The following is a 19249-nucleotide window of genomic DNA, read 5'->3' as shown; positions in this document are numbered from 1 at the left end:
TTCGCAATTCATAGACCAACAGATAAATACACTTGCTTCTTCCCAAAATATGTAACAAAAAAGCCTTCCTTGTACTCTGTGAGTTGTGCATTGTCACGTGCTAATTCCCCAGGGCCCATTTTGAAATTGTTCTAATTTATCAAAGGGGGCTGGAGGGAGGGAAATAGTTCTGTTGCAAATGGCATTGATTTGACTGCAAAGTCATGACAGCTGTTCCTGTCTTTGAGGAGAATAAAAGAGGAATTCCTGATTCTTTCTTTTATTTTTTTAATGGAGGGTGGGGAAGGGGTGAAGGAGTTTGACGCATTGAGAATGCAATGCATTTTGGAAGCCGTTCTGATAGGCTCTTTGATGTTATGTGCGTGAGAATGAACAGTAATAATAATAAAAAAGTTCAGAACACTTTCTGTCTTTCAGATTTACATTTGGGTCTGTTGCAATAGTGATAAGTGAACACCGGCACGGGGAAATGTATTTGAGGCAGTGGGTTGTGGTTGACAGCTTGAGCTTGTCATTTTCGAGTCTTTTTAAAGGAAGACCCTGCAGAACATATAATGCAGCTATTCGAATAGCAATAATAATATTAAAAATACCCTCCTGAACTCTGTTCCATTAAATATGACATGTAAAGACTTAACAAACCACTTTTCTCTGCCTCTCTCTCTCCCACGAACAAAAGCTCCAGCATGGAGCCGGAAATTGCTCTTCAAGGGAAGAGCTCAGGCAAGGATGTTGTCAATGGCTTTTAGTGAATAAAGCATTTAGTTCTAAATGGAGCGTGTCGTCATCTGCCCAGTGCTCAGGTAGAACAGCCATTGTGCTCGCTGGCACTCCATCAGACTGCTCCTCAGGCATAGTTATTGGGGTAAGTGCATTTACACGTACTGAGATGGCTGATGCTGGGAAGAGGTTTCTTAAATAACAAGACACAGGCTATTATGTGCATTAGTGTTATTATTTTTTGAAGAGTCTTAGCCCTTTGGAGACCGAAGGTACTTAATAATATGTTGTATTTATATAGTGCCAAGCCGTCCTGGTACCTCAGGTGCTTGACAGTCAAATACAGATTAAACTTTAGTTGTCCCTCTCCTTTCGATCTAGCTGGCTACCCTTACTGCTAGCTTGTGCAGTTTGTGCCCAGCCCTGGTAAGAGGTGGGGTGACTCCATGCCAACCTTTGGATAGTTGCTGGAGAGAGAATCCCTCAGGATGGATGATTTCTCCCATGGGAGGCATGAATTCTGCACCATTCATTAGGGTGGCAGAGATCAGACCCCATGGCGTGCTGGCCCAGTTCCATGGCCTGGTATGGAGGTGGAGCCATGTCCATGCTCCGCCTCCTCCCCACCCCTTTCCAGCTGATTTGCACCCTGGTGAGCAGTCTCTGTTCACAAGCATGGCTGTTGTGGTTGACACATAGGGGAGGAGGCTTGTTGCATGCTCCCTGCCCCAAGGGCCAATCATAATCCAACCCTTCTGGCAGTGGGAACCGCGCCCATGGGAACCGTCCAATGGTTCAGGAAGCTGCTATAGAGAGGAGGGATAATGGGAGATGGGGAAAGTCTGGACCCCTGGCCACAGCGAAGCCTGTTGTACCAGGCTGTCTTTGCACAGTCAGAAGCAGGTTCTCCAGGGGTGTCTCCGGGACCTGAAATCTGATAGTACCAAAGAACAATAGGGTGAGCTGATATTGGTAATAATGCTGGTGTCTCCGCAACACCACGTCACTTGGCACCCCATCATAAATCCCAGAACGCGAAACCGTTTGCTGAGGGTCCCAGTGTATAATCCATCCCTCAGAAACCAACCCGTGGGATCAGTGCCAGTGAACTTAATGGTGCTGCACGGGTCACTGCCGTACAGCTCAGGGGCGCTTGCAGAATCCGTGGGGTGCTACTTGGATTTCCCTTGGCAGCACCTCCTTGTAGTTCTCAGTGCACATGTTCATGGTCAGCGTGACAGGTGGCAACCAATCCCTTCCCTCTGACAAGCATCCGTGAAGAGGCTGCTTCTGCTGAGAATTGAATCCAGGACCGTTGGGGCCACAACCGCTCGCTCTTCCGCTGGAGAAGAGACTCCCTCGTAGGTGGTAATGGTAGTCACTGTTGTGCACATGTAGCCACTGGTCAGTGTGTATCATGTGTCCCCCCTCCCCTTTCCATGATCCACATAGGGTATGAGTCTGCAGCTACAGCACCTGGTTCTACAGAGAACCCCCGTTCAATCCCCGAGATAGTCAAGATGGCAAACTTAGATCATCTTTTTCAGGCCTCTGGCCACTACGTGGCAGGCTCATCAGCACCTGCTGCTCATTCACCTGCTGAATCCGAGCTGCGGAAGTTATTGGTCCGATTTATTTTGCTTTCAGGGAATTTAGTGCTGGTGGGGAAAAGAATCGCCAGACCAATAGCCACGGAGCCAGGCTGGAGGTGTGCAAACCCCCTCCGCACTCCAGTGAGCCGCCACCGTGACATGGAGGAGAGTTCGGTCCATTCAGCCCTAGGTTAGTCATTTCCAGTTCTGACAGTGCACCTGGCACAGTGCCTTGGCTGCTGCTGAGTTTGCCAGCTGATTGTCATGTCCGCTGGTGGGTTTTGGTACATGGAAACCTCCTCACTCGGAAGTGGGCTGAGACCAGCGACCTTTTCATAAAGGCCACCAAACAACAGTCTCAGTGAGGACTCTCACTCGCCAGCGCTCTGGGCTGCATTTGTGCGGCCGAGTCTCTTGATCACAGGGTAACCTGTAAAACAAGGGGGCTTGGTTGTGATCCCCTCAGGCGAGCGTTGTTAGGTTATTCTGCAGCATCCTTATTAGCCAGGAAGAGGCATTGACTGGCTTGCAGGGAACTCAGAAACTGGCAGACACCGTATCATGGGCATCATAAAATGTCTTAGTTGTGAAGCTGCCTCTGCCAAGCAGGTAGGTATTTCGGCTTTAGTAGGGGTTCGTGAGTTCAGTTGGACCCACAGAAATCATGAAGCCAGGGGTGCCAAACCCGAGGGGCACTGTGATCCCAGGTGACAAAGCCCGGAGTGGGGAGCAGGCCTGGTGGGACAGGAGCCACCACTGCAGGAATGAGGATGGAGCAGGCTTGCTTTCTGCCCCCTTCAGGGCCTCCTCTCTGCCCTGGGCCAGGGTTAGTGTTGGAGTGCTGGGGCAGAGGAGTCTGCTGGGGGTGGTCGAAGTCCTCCTTGATTACAACTCAAAATCAAGTCCAAGAAGAGTTTAGTATTGTGCATCCATTGAGTCGGGAGGCTACATCGACCAGCAGTATTTCTTTGTTCTTTTCTCCTCACAGTCTATTTTTCTCTTGTGACCCTTCCACACGTCGTGTGCGGGGGGCAGGGACAGAGAGAAAATTACTGCCGTAAATAGATCCCGAATAGCAGAAGATCAAAATAGACAACCTCTGGCTTTGCTGGATGAGTCACTGCCGCAGCAAGGGTTGTAAAAAAACAAAACCAAAAACCAAAAAAACAAGTGTGTGGACCCTAGTTAGCATTAGCACTCAGGCCTGGAGAAGGAAATAACAGCTCAGGGAGGAGATTCTGACATTTAGGAACTTCAAAGAAACTGTAAAGACGAGACAGAAAGGCTAAGTGAATTCTCAGGAGGATTACTCAAGAGCTGGCTGCAGTATACTCCTTGGTCAGTAGCAAAGCTATTGTGGAATTATTTCAACAGCAGAAGTTTGATTTCTCAGCAGATGCCGGCTCACTTGGAGAAAGTCAATTGGTCTCCCGGAGCCATCGTTCCCGGTATCTTTGCATGGCTTCTCACCTAGTGACGTAAGCAGGCATTTGGGGCAACACGGTTGTGCAATGTGTAGGCTGGAATGTATGTGCCCCCCTCCCTCCACCGCGAGGTGTAATCACGTGTGTCACAGACCTGGGTTGCCAAACACCGAGTGAAGGTACAGCTCCGAGAGGGCCGGGGGCTTTGCTTTCGGAGCAGAATTTGGTGCATTCTAGCACTAATGCTGCCACAGACTTTTGAGTGACCGTGGTATGTGGGCAAGGAAAATATCAGTTCCTAGATGGCTGCATATATGTTAGATAATCCTTAGTCCTGCCTTGAGTGCAGGGGACCGGACTACGGGGCCTCTCGAGGTCCCTTCCGGTTCTTTGGTTCTGCAGGTGCAGCCAGTAGAGCCTCCTATAGCAAAAGTTGCCTACCTTGTTCCATGGTAAGCTTCTGTTTTCAGTTGCCTATAATTTTCCCAAACATTCACTGTTTGCGCTGGAATTTTCCATGCTGGGTGTCTACCTAATGCGGAATTGTTTTGGAAATCATAGAATCATAGACTATCAGGGTTGGAAGGGACCTCAGGAGGTCATCTAGTCCCACCCCCTGCTCAAAGCAGGACCAATCCCCAACTAAATCGTCCCAGCCAGGGCTTTGTCAAGCCTGACCTTAAAAACCTCAAAGGAAGGAGATTCCACCACCTCCCTAGGTAACCCTTTCCTGTGCTTCTCCTCCTAGTGAAAAAGTTTTTCTTAATATCCAACCTAAACCTCCCCCACTACAACTGAGACCATGAAAATGTCAGGTAAAATGGTTCAGCCATTTCTGAAAACCAGGTTAGCAAAAAGTATGTTGTTTTCTTCATGTTCAAAAACTCTTACAACCATTTTGTCGAAAAGTTTTAGCAACCTTGTTTTGGAGCAGGGGCTTGAAATTTGGCAGGGGGAGTTGCTCTGGTGTCATGGATGTGCCTTTTCTCATCTCTATAAACATTCACCCAAATTTCTAAGCCAAAAAAAGCATAGTTCGTGCATGCTCGGGATGGGTTTGTTAGAGTTTGGGTGCTAAATTCTCTGAAGATTCTATCTACATTGGGCATGCTCCAGCACAATGCTGTAGGGGCTGAGCAGGAATTCCCCAGAAATTACTCCTCCCAGCTGTGGGAGCCACTGTAGCAGTGGGTCCTGGCACCAAGAGGAGGGACACACACTCTCTTATGCTCTGAGTCTTGTACATTGGCCAAATTTGGGCACGAAGGCTCATCCATGATGTCACATCAGCCCCTGCTGCCAAATTCCAAGACTCTGCTCCAAAGCAAGGAGTTGCCAGAGTTTCTCAATGAAACCATTGCATGAATTTTTTAACTTGGGCAAAATAGTGTATTTTTCCCATTTCAGGCTGATGTCCTGTGAAACCAGTAGCATGAACTCATGTGATTAAAGACTGTATCATCACGTACATGCCCAAGAGGGGCAAATTAAGGTTGCACAGGCAACCTTAATACTGGCATTTCCTGTCTTTTGAGTGCTTGACTTTTCAACCTTAATATTCATTTAACACCTTTCTGTGGGGATGTAATTATAATATATAATCAGCCTGTGAATTGAACCAGGACCTCAAATCTGCAGAATTTCAGAGGGATAAGAACCAAGCCCTTCGATCCAAAACACGTTTCTGGGGTTTTGGTTCTGTGATGCACTTACTGCTTGACCTCTCTGCTGAGCCTGCAGATGTGGTCCCAGCAGTGCTGATGAAATTGTTCTCTGGACACCTGTCCATAAGGAGCAAGTCTGAAGCCACGCAGCTCTGTCCAGCTGGCTCTGACCTTTGGTTACTCCAGTTGTAAGCAAAAGGTTCCATTTCTTTCATGAACGTTTCCAGTTGCATGTCTGATATGCAGAGGCATTAACCCTCTCATTCTGAGATACTCCATCTTTGCATGGCAAAGACACAGGTAGCATTAAAGTAATCTGCGCTCTTGTAAAGCAAAGGTCACCAGCAGAGTTGGGGAAAGACAGAGAAGCTAGAGGTGAGGGCTGGGTGCTACATGTTTTCCTTTAAGTGAGCTGGAATATGAGGATGATACCCCATCCCATCCACCCACACACACCCCTCCACCCCTGTGGGCCCAGGTACCTCTCCTCCTAACCTTTGTTGTCTCCACTGAATAATTGTTTAGATCTTCCCCACAGCAAAATGATAGAAAATGCAGCAGTCGCCCTCCTTTGGGCTTGACCCAGAGCCTGTGGAAGTCTTTCCATTCGTGTCACTGGGCTTTGGGCCGGACCTGCGTTTCCTCCGTCTCTCTCGCGCTCCTTTTGCGTTTCCGTTTCCCAGCACAGCTCCCCTGCCGACAGCCACCTGATCCGCGGTCTCTTAGTCCCTGAGCCACCTTCCCGCTCTTCCCCTTGGCCACCTTCATTCAGTTCTGAGGGAAAAGCCGAAGTAGGGCCGGACCACCTGGCCCTTGGTCACTTGGCCATTGTTCTGTGCACATGAATGCTTTACCGAGCTCAGACGGGGTCTGTCTTTCAGTGATTTTCTTGCTCTCCATCCATTTTCTCATGTGTATTTGGCTAAGGCTCAATTCAAGGTCAAGTTGCCTGGCCTGGTTTCTAGTAAGAATCTTGGGTGCCCCCTTGACTCCCCCCTAGTCTCTCATCATTAGACCCTTTGCTTCTAGGTGGTACCGAGTTGTATACGATGTCACAGCTCACTGCTATGGGCAGATTCTTCAGCAAATAGCCCTGGGCATAGCCTGCAGTATCCAAGCCGAGAGAGGTGTTTAATTTTACCAAGTTCTTGCCATCGGGTTACAGGCACTGTCAGAAACACTGATTCCGTGTACTGTCATCTTGCCCTTCTGCCAAGTAGGTGTATGTTACTGTTCCCGCTGGGAGTTTGGCCACTGTATAGATTATAAGCCCAGAAGGGGCCACTCTGGTCACCTAGTGTGTCCTCCTGTAACACTGGTGATAGGACTTCTCTGAAATCATGTGCATATAAGGCCTTAATTCTCCAGTGTCCTTAACCATGATGCCCATCTACCACTGCTTCGGTTGCTGGAACCAACCCAATAAAACCTTTGGGAGTACCCACTGGGAGTCCCGTGTGTCCTTAGCTAGAAGGGCTGTAACTAACCGAGGTGAGGCAGGGAAGTGTCCTTGCACCACGGCCCTGAGGCTTCTGCTGGGGATGGGGTGGGACGCACTGGGGCTTCCCCCACCTGGCGGCTTCTGCCAGGGATGGGGTCAAGGCCCGCTCAGGGGGAGTGACTCCCCTTGTCCCATGGCTTCTGCAGGGAACAGGGACAGGGTCGGGGGGGGGGGGGGGCTTCCCCTGCCCTGCCCACCCAGCGCTGCTGCCAGGGAACAGGGTTGGGGCACAGGGGCCTCCCCTCCCCCGCCCGCCTCGTGGCCAGGACTCCGGGCTTCAGCAAATTGTTTCTGGGGCCCCTGGGCACAGGCCCCATTGGCCCCATGGCTAATCCACGGCTGTGCATGGCCACAGCCACCATCATTGGGAAATCTCCCTGAAGAGCTGGGCCTAGGACTCTGATCCGTTAGTTTCAATCACAGCTGAGCTGAAGATCTTCACTTAGCAGGCAGCAATCATAGGTCTGTGGTCTCCTCTGCTCCTCGTCATTAGCGGCCAATATTACAGATAGACACACAAGGCTAATACATTCAAACCTCACACCCCTTGGTTAGGTTAAAAAATGTCTAAGTACCACATGCATCCAGCTCCTCTTATCTGAGTCTCTTGGATTCAGGCTGCTGATTTGCACTGGGAGGAATCCGGTGTTTCCTATCTACTCAGTGGGGTGATATTTCTTTGCAGTCCTAATAAGTGCATTCATGCTTGAACTTCCTGAGGTGAATGGCACCAAAAGGGCTGGCAGTCTTGGGAGATCTTGCTTTTCACTGGGTGCTCAATATTGTACCCAATCAGTTAGGCTACGTTTTAGTCACAGAATTTTAGTAAAAGTCACGGACAGGTCACGGGCAATAAACAAAAATTCACGGGGGCCAGTGACCTATCCATGACTTTTACTATATACCCCTAACTAAATCTTGGGTGTTCTGGGGGTGCTGCTGATGCTGGGGGCAGGGGCACCGGGAAGGCTGGTGCTGCGGGGGGCCTCCGGGGCGGGGGTGCCTAGAAGTGCCACGGCTGGCAGGAGGTGGCCTAGAACCGCTGCCGCTGGTCGCTGCCAGCCCCATGACCGCCGCTGCCAGCCCTGGTGCTGCCGGTGCCGCTGGCAGAGGGTACCCCATGACCACCGTTGTTGGTGGGGTAGGGTGGCTGGCCCTGGGGTCAAGCACACCTGCAGGCTGCAGAAGCCCTGGAGGTCCTGGAAAGTCACGGAATCCGTGACTTCTGTGACTGACTTGCAGCCCTACCAATCAGCAATGGTGCTGTGCTCGTGGTAAGCTAGTTCATTAGCTAAAGTGCTGGAGTCGATTCCCATCCGGCACCCTGTGGGGGAGAAGAGGAATAAAACCCAACTAGCTCAGAATCAACCGCAGAGTCGACTGTCTCCAGTTTGGAGGCCGAGGTAACTCAGGGGAAAATCAAATCGACCAAATTTATAAAAAACAAACGAAGGGCTTGTCTACACTGTCACTTTCCAGCGCTGCAACTCTCTCGCTCAGGGGTGTGAAATAAATAAATTAACCCCAACAGCAGCGCCAAAGGAAAAGAAAGTTGAGATTTTTAAAATGGAACACAGTGTGATGTCCTTAACAACCAAACAAACGAGCTTTGATGTGAACATCCAGTTCCAGCTGTGAACAGAACTTTGCTTTCATATCTTCCATGCAGCTCGACTTCGGCTTGCTCAGCTGTGCTGAAGCCGGGTCAGGCAGCAGCTACTCCCCAAGCCAAGGGCAGGTGGAGCAGCTGCAGTGTGGGGAGCTCCCAGCCCAGTTCTCCCCACAGCTTGCCGGCTTTATTCTAGCAGCCCAGAGCCGGGGCCCACCTCCTTCCTTCCTCCAATCTTTCCTGCCCTGAAAAGGTGCAGCTTTGCAGGAAGGGACATCTAGGGTGGTGTGTTTCTTTCCCTGGTCTGTAACGAGGGACTCTCCGTGATCCGCTCAACCAGGGGGATGGATCTGAAATGCACCCATAGCCGAGCACCACAGCTGACAGACGCAGATAGAAAGCCAGCTGCAAAACAGGGCACTACCTTCCATGGAAACTTACAAGGGAACAGACTGCACGTGGAACTGCCGTTACCTCCCTTGAAACGGAAACTGCTATGCATGCATTCATCCTTGAGTAACCTAGAACATTGTAATCTGTGTCTGGGTAGAAATATGGGAATTTTATACTGGCATAGACTCCTGTCTGGTATCCTGGCTCTGCAGTAGCTGGTAACATACTTTGGACAAAAATGATGTCATTTTCCCACCCTTCCCCTCCCCACATAATGCAGCTGGCTAATTGTGCACCATCATACATGATGTGTGTGGGGGGGATGGGGTGCTTCCTTCCTGACCCCAGCGGTGATTGGCTGATGCCCTGGAGTATGAGGTTAGGTAACACTTCTCTTTGCTCTAGTAGCTACAAAGATTATTAATGGCTATAAAACGATCCAGCCAAGTATTTGACTTGGTGACTTTCAGTGGCAGTGAATCCTGCAGGTTGGCTGTACGCTGTGTGTGGGGGAAATACTTTTCCTTAGGCTTAAGAGGAAGACACAAATACCACATAATGATGCTAACTGTCTAACACTATCCCACCCGGACAGGGAAGGATTTCTTCCTGATCCCACCTGGCAATCAGCTTATTGCCCTGCAGCTTGAGGATTGTGTTTTGGTAAACCATTTTTGTTCATATGGTTTCATTGGGGTTTTGAAATATGTTTGTTCTAATTATTACTGTATTGGTGCCCAGGGAGGGTGCAGGGCTGCTAACCCTGGAGAACCCATACAGCCCCATCAAAAGCAGCAGCCATGCATGCCATCCCTCTACCACCCTGGCATTGTGCCTCGGGGGCAGGGCAGTTTGGCCTTCATGGCCCAGCCAGTCCTTGACCTCCCTGAGCAGACTGCTGAGAAAGAGGCCAGCGGGTACCAGCTGAACCATGACGTGGGTTTTTGTGATGTGGAACCCTTGCCCACTTGGACTGAGGCCCCCACACTATTTCCTGCCAGCTGCTGGAGGAGCTCTTGGTGTCCACCAGCCTAGGCTGATTCCAAACCATGAACCTAGAGGACAACATATAAGCTGCATGACTCAGAGTCTAGATAAGGCAGGAACCATTCAAATCCAGAAGACACCAAATACACAGTCTATGAAGCTCCAGCAAAATTACAATCACTGACACAAACTCTCCCAGCTGACACCTTTCTCATCATGCTCTGACATATGATTTCCAAGGAATATAATTTCCAAGGAGTAAATTCCCCTCCTCTGACTGCATTTACACGCTGGCTGTCAACTAACAAGAGCGGCTCTTGACAGCACTGATATTGCTGTTTGTATCATCAGGCGACTACACGTCTGTCTAGGATTAATAATTTGACTAACAACTCAAGACAATTATTATTCCTATTATTATTTCGCCCTGGCAAACAAATCCTGCAGCTACTTTCTCCTGCCATCCGCTCCAATTTTCTCTGGAAAGCCAATGATCTTTTTTCCCCCCAACATTTCTGCCATACTCCCCCACATCTTGTACACTTTACAGTCCCCCATGGCATCTGTGTGCAGTGAACTGAGCTGTTGAGACTAAATGTAATTTGCAATCAAGCTTCTGTTAACATACAAATGTACCGGCTGGTCTCCTGCAATATGGATTCTCATTCTGTCTAGCATATGGTAGCATTAAATCCAGTCCATGCAATGTCTCTTGTTACCAAGTTGTCAATCCTGGTGGAGTGGAGAATCCTAAAACAAGCACATGAGAAACATATTTTGGGAATAGGCTTCCCCCGGCAGAGCTTGACGGGAGCTGTCCAAAGAGATACTTTGTGCCTTGAAAGGAACTAGCTGTCAGCCGCCTAAAGCAGGGTCGTGAAACCGATTCAAACGCTGATGCAAATGCCTTGTACTTCCTGAGACAGGTACTGCAAAGGGGGCGAGGAGGGCTAGATTCAAGTGAGTTCATTATTACCAAGTTAAAAAGCTGGAAGCTGCTTCCCCTTCTGCCAGGCTTGATTCAGGAGTTCCTGGCCTACTCTGGGGCACACAGCCAATATTTACATAAAGCCTTGGAATAAATGTAGGTTAAACAGGGAGAAATATGTCTGAGTAGGCAAAAAAGGCTTTTATTCACTAAGCAGATAATACGAATGTCATTCCAGTTCTGACTCTTCATAGGATGCTTACAGAAATCCCTTCCTTCCCATTGCCTTGTAAGTGGTTTTGTTTTTTTTTATTTTGCATCGTTAGCATTGTTAATAATTCAGCGTGTTTTCTCACTCTCTGCTCTGACGGGCGTTCTCCTCTCTTCACTCTCTCTCTCTGGAGCTCTGAGGGGTTTCGGCCCTAGTAAAAGAGATGCAAGCTGGACCCTGTAAGATGAGCCCAAACTAAGAGCTCCCCTTCTGTCCCGTCCCAACCCCCCTCTGAAATGTGGGGACGTTGGCATTTGAAGCTGAACTTTGCAGTTCAGCCCTGTTCCTCAGGGTTGCATGAAAAACCTTGGCGCCCCTAATCTGTACTCCTGTTATGGAACTGCAAGTTCTTCCTTAGTGACCTGAGTCTTCCCCTTTGGAGACCCCTGCAGTTAAAACCTTGGCCCACATGACAATGAGAGGTTTGTGTCTAGCGGGCCCCGATTCAGGTCAGCATCCTTGAGCACCAGCTTCAATCTCAATGACATCAACAGGCTTTAAACATGAGCATAAAGTTATGCATGTGTTTCATGACTATATTGGCTGAACCACGTGCTAAAGTAATTTCCTGACTCAGAGCCTTAGCTTACTTAATTGTGAACCACTGTAGCCTGTGGGTGGGTTTCTCCTTGCCCACAGGGTGTCACGTTGTGCCGTGTACCATGAGGCTAGCCCTCGTTGGTCAGATTGAGGCTGGCTGATGTGACTGCAGAGTGTCTTAGCCATACGAATGTCTACGACCCGACCTTCTTTTCTGAGAGGTACGAAGTGATTTGCCTCAATAGCATCCAGACGGGCTCTGTCCCAGTTATTTGTTTCTCTGGTAATCATCCACATATTTATGGAAGAAAAAAATGCATTGGAATAACTGTGGTTTTGCAAAGGAAATAACTGGAGAGAAAGCATCTGAAGAGGGAAGAGAAGCATTTAAAAAAAAAAAAAGAGGCATTTTCTTTGTTATGAATCTCTATCTGCAGGTTGGGTGGTCTGAGATCTTTATCTTTGCAGGACCGCTGCCCTTTGCCTCGGTCACGTAGGATGGACAAAAGCAGCATGCCTGAGGTTCTGATCGCAAACTCCACGGGTGCTGCTGGTGCTTGCCATGGAAATATCGGCCGACCTCAGCCCCCCGCGAGTTTGCTTGCGCTGTCTGGCAGAGTCCAGCGTCGATGCCTTGGATTTCTGCCCAGACTACCCTCCCAGCCCTGAAAAGCCAGTAGCCTGAGCACTCATAGTTCCCATGGACATTGACTGCTCTCCTACCCCTTCCGCCCAGTGGTGGGTGCTTAGCATCTCAGGCTGCTTGTGTGCCTGTCCCCTGTGGCACTCACTTGAAAGAGCCCCTGGTTATGTCGTGCCCTTGTTGTTATAAGTGGGCACCTCTCAGAGTGGAAGCTCTAGCTGCCGGTACTTCAACCTTGTGTCACGGGTTTTGGCTGGCCAGAGTCTAAACGGCCCAACAGAACCACTTTCCATGATGAATTCTGGGTCCTGCCTCTGTTCTGGCCTCAGGAACCCACCATTGCCTGCTTTCAATTCAGCTGAACATGCGCTGACTGACACCGGAGGTTAGGCTGGTCCGAACCTCACCCATGGAAAGCCAACCCCCCCGGCCCTTCCTGGGGCACAATGGGGTGTGTTCACTTGTCATCTGTGCACGTTAGGACCAATCCTAGGCTAATCCCACAAGGTTTGGAGGCTGAGGTTGGATGAGCAGCCTGAGGTCCTGATGCCCCTTCAAACGCTGAGCTGATGGCTTTTGAGTGGCCTGGGAAACATTTGCACGTGTCTGCCCAGTCCCTAGTGGACACTGGCAAACTCACCCCTGAAGCTGCTACTAGCTGGAACCCTTTAGTCTGCGGTCTCAGCAGGGCGGCTGAGAGGTGACTGAGGTAGGAGGAATAAACTCCTGTCTCACTCCTAGGGGGGTTGCTGCAGGATAGCTACTTTGGTGGAATATTTCCGCTGCTGCAGTCCATGCTGTACCAGACTTCTTGGAGAGAAAAGTTCATCCGTTTTTGGACTGCCAGTCCAGCTTCTTTCATCAGCACAAATTTCCCTGAAAACCTCCTAGAAAGAGAAGCACTGGGTGAACAATAGAAAGGGATTACAATGTTGACATTCACCTGCCTGCATCAAAGCATGATGCAATGAAAAACAAAGCAGCAGGTGTAGAGGAAGTGGATTAAAAGCCAGGAGTTTAAACTTGGGACTTTCTAAAGAGCCAATGAATTTGGAAAGGGGAAGTTAGATGCAGATTCCTGGAGAAAGGGGAACCAGATAATAGATAAAGACATTGCTCAGGAAGAACAGGATTGGTTATAGCAAAGGGCTGGTGCTTCTTCCCTATGTGATATCATCAAGGAAAACCACTTATGGTCCTGATCCAAAGCCCACTGGAGTTAGTGGAAAGACCTCTACTAACATCAGTGGGCTTTGGTTGAGATCGTAGGAAACTACATCACCAATTCTCCCAATCCAACATGTTTCAAAGCAATTTATAATAATGCCTCAAAACCACGTTGGAGGGCACATGGAGAAAGAGGATATGTTCTTTCATGTTGGTAGGACTCCCTTAGGGCACAGTTATTCTGGGAACAAATATTTAAGATCACAGGAACTAAGCAGCCAGAGGATACATTCCTTCTCTTATGGGGACTTACAGGGAAAGTTATGCCCCCCTATGCAAAATGCCACTTAGACCTCCTATCTTTTGGTGTCCACCAGATGCTCTATGGCTGGATTTTGGAAAAAGAAATCCCTTCACCCAGAAGTTTCTTCCTTGCTCTGTAGAATCCGAGAAACGAGTATTGGAGAATTATTGGACAGCCCAATATCAACGATCTTCTGACTTATATACAACCTAGCTTCTGTTTACAGAAGATGAAGGAAAGGACAACTTCACAGTAACCTGCAAAGCAGGCAAGGCTACATCTTCCATTGTGAGCTGATCTTCAATACACTGAGATATCAATTATTCAAAAAAAAAAAAAGTATTTTCTGGGTCTGTAACTTCTGTTACGAACCTTACGAAAGATATACAGACCTATGCTCTTAAGAGCTGGCTTGCTTGAGAAAGTGAGGATTCCCTCTTTCTTCCCTTTATTCATTTTTCATGTTTGGAAAAGTGGTGAAAATCAGAAGCTAACTATCTGCGTACGGTCTGCCTACCCGTTGTTTTATTAGGGCAGCATCAGGGCAGAGCAGGTGGAGGTGCTGGCTGCGCTAGGAGATTGTGTTCACCGCCCCAGAGAGTTTGAGTTACTCCGCCGGAGCTAGGCTGGCTGGAGTGAGAGCGGCCATGCTGGGAAATTACGCTCAAGCTACACAGTGTTTGGATTAGCATCTAGTGAGTAACGTTAACTCAAGTTTGTAGTCTGCAGCTGCATCCCCCTTGCATTTCTAGTTCTAGCATTAGTAGCACTTGAGTGTGAATCTCCCCTGGCTCCCAGTGAGCCAGCTAGCTCAAATGTAAAGCCCCACTTAATAGGAGTTAGAGATTTTTGTGTATGGACAGGAATCAGGATAGGGGCACCACTTGAGTTATTCCTCTGCAAGGTATGTTGTTGTACATAGTCATATCCCTGTAATACATGGCAGATGCGTAGAATCATTGAAATGTAGGGCTGGAAGGGATCTCAAGAGGTCATATAGTCCGTCCCGCTAGCTGACACAGGGTTAAGCATACCTAATCCATCCCTGGGCATAGCTGTGAATCTCACCAATAGGAAGGACTCGACATTAAGTCAGATGATTGAGCTAAGCGACTGGGGTGCCAAGAGAGAAGGGGCATTTGCATCTCCCTCCATATGAGAATCAAGATTATGTAAGCGGGGGAATAGTCCCGCTATTGTGGGGAACTTTCCTGGCTTCTGCACTACCCCGGTGAAGTGGACTAGCGAAAGGATCTGAGTCCTCGCTCCCACTTCCTTTACCCAGAGGCCTCCCTGCCCTTGAGGACTCCCCTTCCACCCTCCTGTCTGGCAGAGTCCTTGTAACCCCAACAAGGCTGGGCCCAGGATTCCTGGGGGGCTCGACCCCCAACCCTGCTGCGGTCACCTAGGACAGGGGCTAGGGGGTGCTCTCTCTGCACTGGGCACCTCCCTGACCCACTGATCATTACATACAATTTAAAGCAAATGCAAGTTATTTAATCAACAATTAATTAAAAAAAGAGTAAGGAATAATGGAAAAGGTTAAAGGAAACACATCACCCCGCTCTGTGGCAGGGAACATCACAAACAGTGTCTCTGGGATGTCAGGGCGGTTCACAGTCTGTTCCTTGTAAGTCCCAGGCCCCTTCTCAGGCCCTGGCTATGCTGCAGGGATGCTGTGGGTTGGACACTTGCTCTGGTGGTGGCCACACGCTCTCAGGCTCCAGGTGGCAGGGTCCTTCTTCCCAGCTTTGCCCCCTCCCTGTCAGGGTTACCAATCCCTCTCTGAGTCTGGCCTGCAGAGCCTCCTGGCTGAGGAGTCTCCCTGTGCTGGGTCCACTGCCCAGAGTCCCCCTTGCTCCCCTCAGCTGCTCACAACGCCCGGCTCCAGACTGCTCCAGCCCCACTCTGCCTCAGCTCAGCTGCTGCTCTGCCTCCAGCTCCCTGGGCTGCTTCTCTGGCCCCTCTGGCTCTGGTTGCTGCAGTTCTGCTCCCAGGACAGGGTCTGCTCTCTCTGGGCTGCTTTTCTGGCCCCTCTGGATCTGGCCCAGCTCTGCTCCCCAGCTCAGCTTGGTCCCCTGTTTTCTCCTTAGCTCGGCACCACTCTATCCGACCCAGGCATGTCCAGGTCACATGGACACAGGACCTCCCTGGCCTCCTGACTCCCTCATTAGCCTGCCCGCCCTGTCATTCAGGCTGACCTGGAGCATTGGCCTCTTCCCATTGTTCCTGGGGGCTCAGTCAGTCTCAGGGTCCTGATTTCCCATCGACCCTTCCCCCTTCTTAGTACTGGGAGTTAGCAACTAAAACACCCCCACTGAATGTTAGTAAGGGGGCAACAGTCCCCTTACATTTTGCTTAAAGCATTAAGAGCAAACTAAACAGCAGTTTATTCTCAAGACACCATGCTCGGTGCTTTGAACTTCGAAGGTGTTGGGATATGTGCTGGGCAAACTTCAGCAGCTCTGGAGATGCAGTTCATACAAATACTCTAAAGTTCGGCTGCTTATTGGGATCTCTGGAAACCTGGCCTTGGAAATCTAGAGAGAGCAGGTTTTCCTCACCAGATTTCTGGGACTCTGCTCCTGGCTGAGTTGGAAACGGCCGCGGTGCTTGTCCTTTGGAGCTTGACGGCCTGGCAGATGGAGATGGAAATGAAAAATAACGTGGGAAATAAATTCAACTTTTTTTTTTTAAACCTCAGAAAAAGTTTGACTCCGGCTTGGGCTGAGTTTAGGGGACAAGATTTGTGAGACACATTAGCCAAGAAGGTTCCCTAATGCCCGTTTGATTTCCAAGTGTTTAGGAGGAGTGTCCTTCCTCCTTTATGCATTTCCCCCTCTGCGTCTGTTTTGCTGCATTCCCTCTTCTGCTTGGAGCAGCCGCGTCAGTCTTTGCCCTCCCTTTGCCGGCAGTAACCCTGCAATAATCAATAATCCCCAAACTGCGGCCATCTGTTTTCTGTAGCGGGGCCGATGTTTAAACATCCAAACTCCTGTCACAAAGGAGTGTGTCAGGACGCAGCGTGTGCAATGGGATGGTGTGCTGGCGATGAAGCAATACGACCTAGGTGTCCTAGAGAAGGTAAAGGGGAATGTGATTAGGAAATGCCTAATAATATCCCTGCCTGTCTGTCTTAAAAAAAAAAAAAAAAAGGCACATGTCCTCAGGGGTAGCTTTGTCTCTGGAACAAAATGTCCTTCTGCTTTGACACGCACAGCATGGTGCTATCAGCTGCCATGTGCTGCCACCGGATGGCCAAATGAGTTACGGCAGCAAGAGGGTGCAGACGTTTACCTTCGCCTTGGATCCCACCCTGTGGAAGGAACAGAGATCCTGCATAATTGGCAGCATCCATCTGATAGGCGGGGGAGCTCCAGATCACGTCCCAGTGGCTGCAGAGAGGGCGGACAGTCTCCCACCTGCTGTGTATTCAATCCTGAGCTGGTGTTGTGAGCTCTCCTGCTAGTATTTCCCACAGTGACCTGCGTACCTTGTTCCCGTCAATGCTGAGTGCTGCTTTCGGCTGCTTCGCCCTCCTCGCCACGCACCCAGGAAGCACAAAGCCGCGCAAGCAGCCGTGCACTCTTGCTGCAGACGCTGCAGTTCCTGCACCGGGAGCTCTCCCTGTAACTTGCCCCCTGGATCTCCACTCCCAGGGCTGGCAGCAGGACCGGAGTGCGGGGCTCCGTGACTCCAAGTGCAAGAACTGCGCACTCGGGGCTCCAGCGAGCCGCTGCTAGGGCCTGGTGCACTGGCAGAGCAGTGACATCTCCCGCATGCCACTTGACAGCATTTCGTTCTTCTGTTTCGATCCCAACATCCCATTTCTGCTGCCCCCGGGTGGGGGTCGGGGGCAATCTGTAGGGCCGGTCACCATCCGGAGCCTGCTGTCGTTAGATTAGCACTTGTAACCAATCTCACTTATCATAGAATCATAGAATATCAGGGTTGGAAGGGACCCCTGAAGGTCATCTAGTCCAACCCCCTGCTCGAAGCAGGACCAATTCCCAGTTAAATCATCCCAGCCAGGGCTTTCTCAAGCCTGACCTTAAAAACCTCTAAGGAAGGAGATTCTACCACCTCCCTAGGTAACGCATTCCAGTGTTTCACCACCCTCTTAGTGAAAAAGTTTTTCCTAATATCCAATCTAAACCTCCCCCACTGCAACTTGAGACCATTACTCCTCGTTCTGTCATCTGCTACCACTGAGAACAGTCTAGAGCCATCCTCTTTGGAACGCCCTTTCAGGTAGTTGAAAGCAGCTATCAAATCCCCCCTCATTCTTCTCTTCTGCAGGCTAAACAATCCCAGTTCCCTCAGCCTCTCCTCATAAGTCATGTGTTCTAGACCCCTAATCATTTTTGTTGCCCTTCGCTGGACTCTCTCCAATTTATCCACATCCTTCTTGTAGTGTGGGGCCCAAAACTGGACACAGTACTCCTGATGAGGCCTCACCAATGTCGAATAGAGGGGAACGATCACGTCCCTCGATCTGCTCGCTATGCCCCTACTTATACAACCCAAAATGCCATTGGCCTTCTTGGCAACAAGGGCACACTGCTGACTCATATCCAGCTTCTCGTCCACTGTCACCCCTAGGTCCTTTTCCGCAGAACTGCTGCCTAGCCATTCGGACCCTAGTCTGTAGCGGTGCATTGGATTCTTCCATCCTAAGTGCAGGACCCTGCACTTATCCTTATTGAACCTCATCAGATTTCTTTTGGCCCAATCCTCCAATTTGTCTAGGTCCTTCTGTATCCTATCCCTCCCCTCCAGCGTATCTACCACTCCTCCCAGTTTAGTATCATCCGCAAACTTGCTGAGGGTGCAATCCACACCATCCTCCAGATCATTTATGAAGATATTGAACAAAACCGGCCCCAGGACCGACCCTTGGGGCACTCCACTTGATACCGGCTGCCAACTAGACATGGAGCCATTGATCACTACCCGTTGAGTCCGATAATCTAGCCAGCTTTCTACCCACCTTATAGTGCATTCATCCAGCCCATACTTCCTTAACTTGCTGACAAGAATACTGTGGGAGACCGTGTCAAAAGCTTTGCTAAAGTCAAGAAACAATACATCCACTGCTTTCCCTTCATCCACAGAACCAGTAATCTCATCATAGAAGGCGATTAGATTAGTCAGGCATGACCTTCCCTTGGTGAATCCATGCTGGCTGTTCCTGATCACTTTCCTCTCATGCAAGTGCATCAGGATTGATTCTTTGAGGACCTGCTCCATGATTTTTCCAGGGACTGAGGTGAGGCTGACTGGCCTGTAGTTCCCAGGATCCTCCTTCTTCCCTTTTTTAAAGATTGGCACTACATTAGCCTTTTTCCAGTCATCCGGGACTTCCCCGGTTCGCCACGACTTTTCAAAGATAATGGCCAATGGCTCTGCAATCACAGCCGCCAATTCCTTCAGCACTCTCGGATGCAACTCGTCCGGCCCCATGGACTTGTGCACGTCCAGCTTTTCTAAATAGTCCCTAACCACC

At 49.7% G+C, this 19249-nt stretch overlaps 1 protein-coding gene across 1 annotated transcript in view; it reads left to right on the top strand.

Moving 5' to 3' along the window:
- Window positions 1–19249, top strand: part of TPRG1 (tumor protein p63 regulated 1) — a 95770-nt gene that overhangs the window by 71 nt on the left and 76450 nt on the right. The gene's annotated exons all lie outside the window — the stretch shown is intronic.

This window comes from Eretmochelys imbricata, chromosome 9 (genome assembly GCF_965152235.1).
Source record: "Eretmochelys imbricata isolate rEreImb1 chromosome 9, rEreImb1.hap1, whole genome shotgun sequence".
Lineage (NCBI taxonomy): Eukaryota > Metazoa > Chordata > Testudines > Cheloniidae > Eretmochelys > Eretmochelys imbricata.
This window is presented reverse-complemented; position numbering and strand designations above follow the sequence as displayed.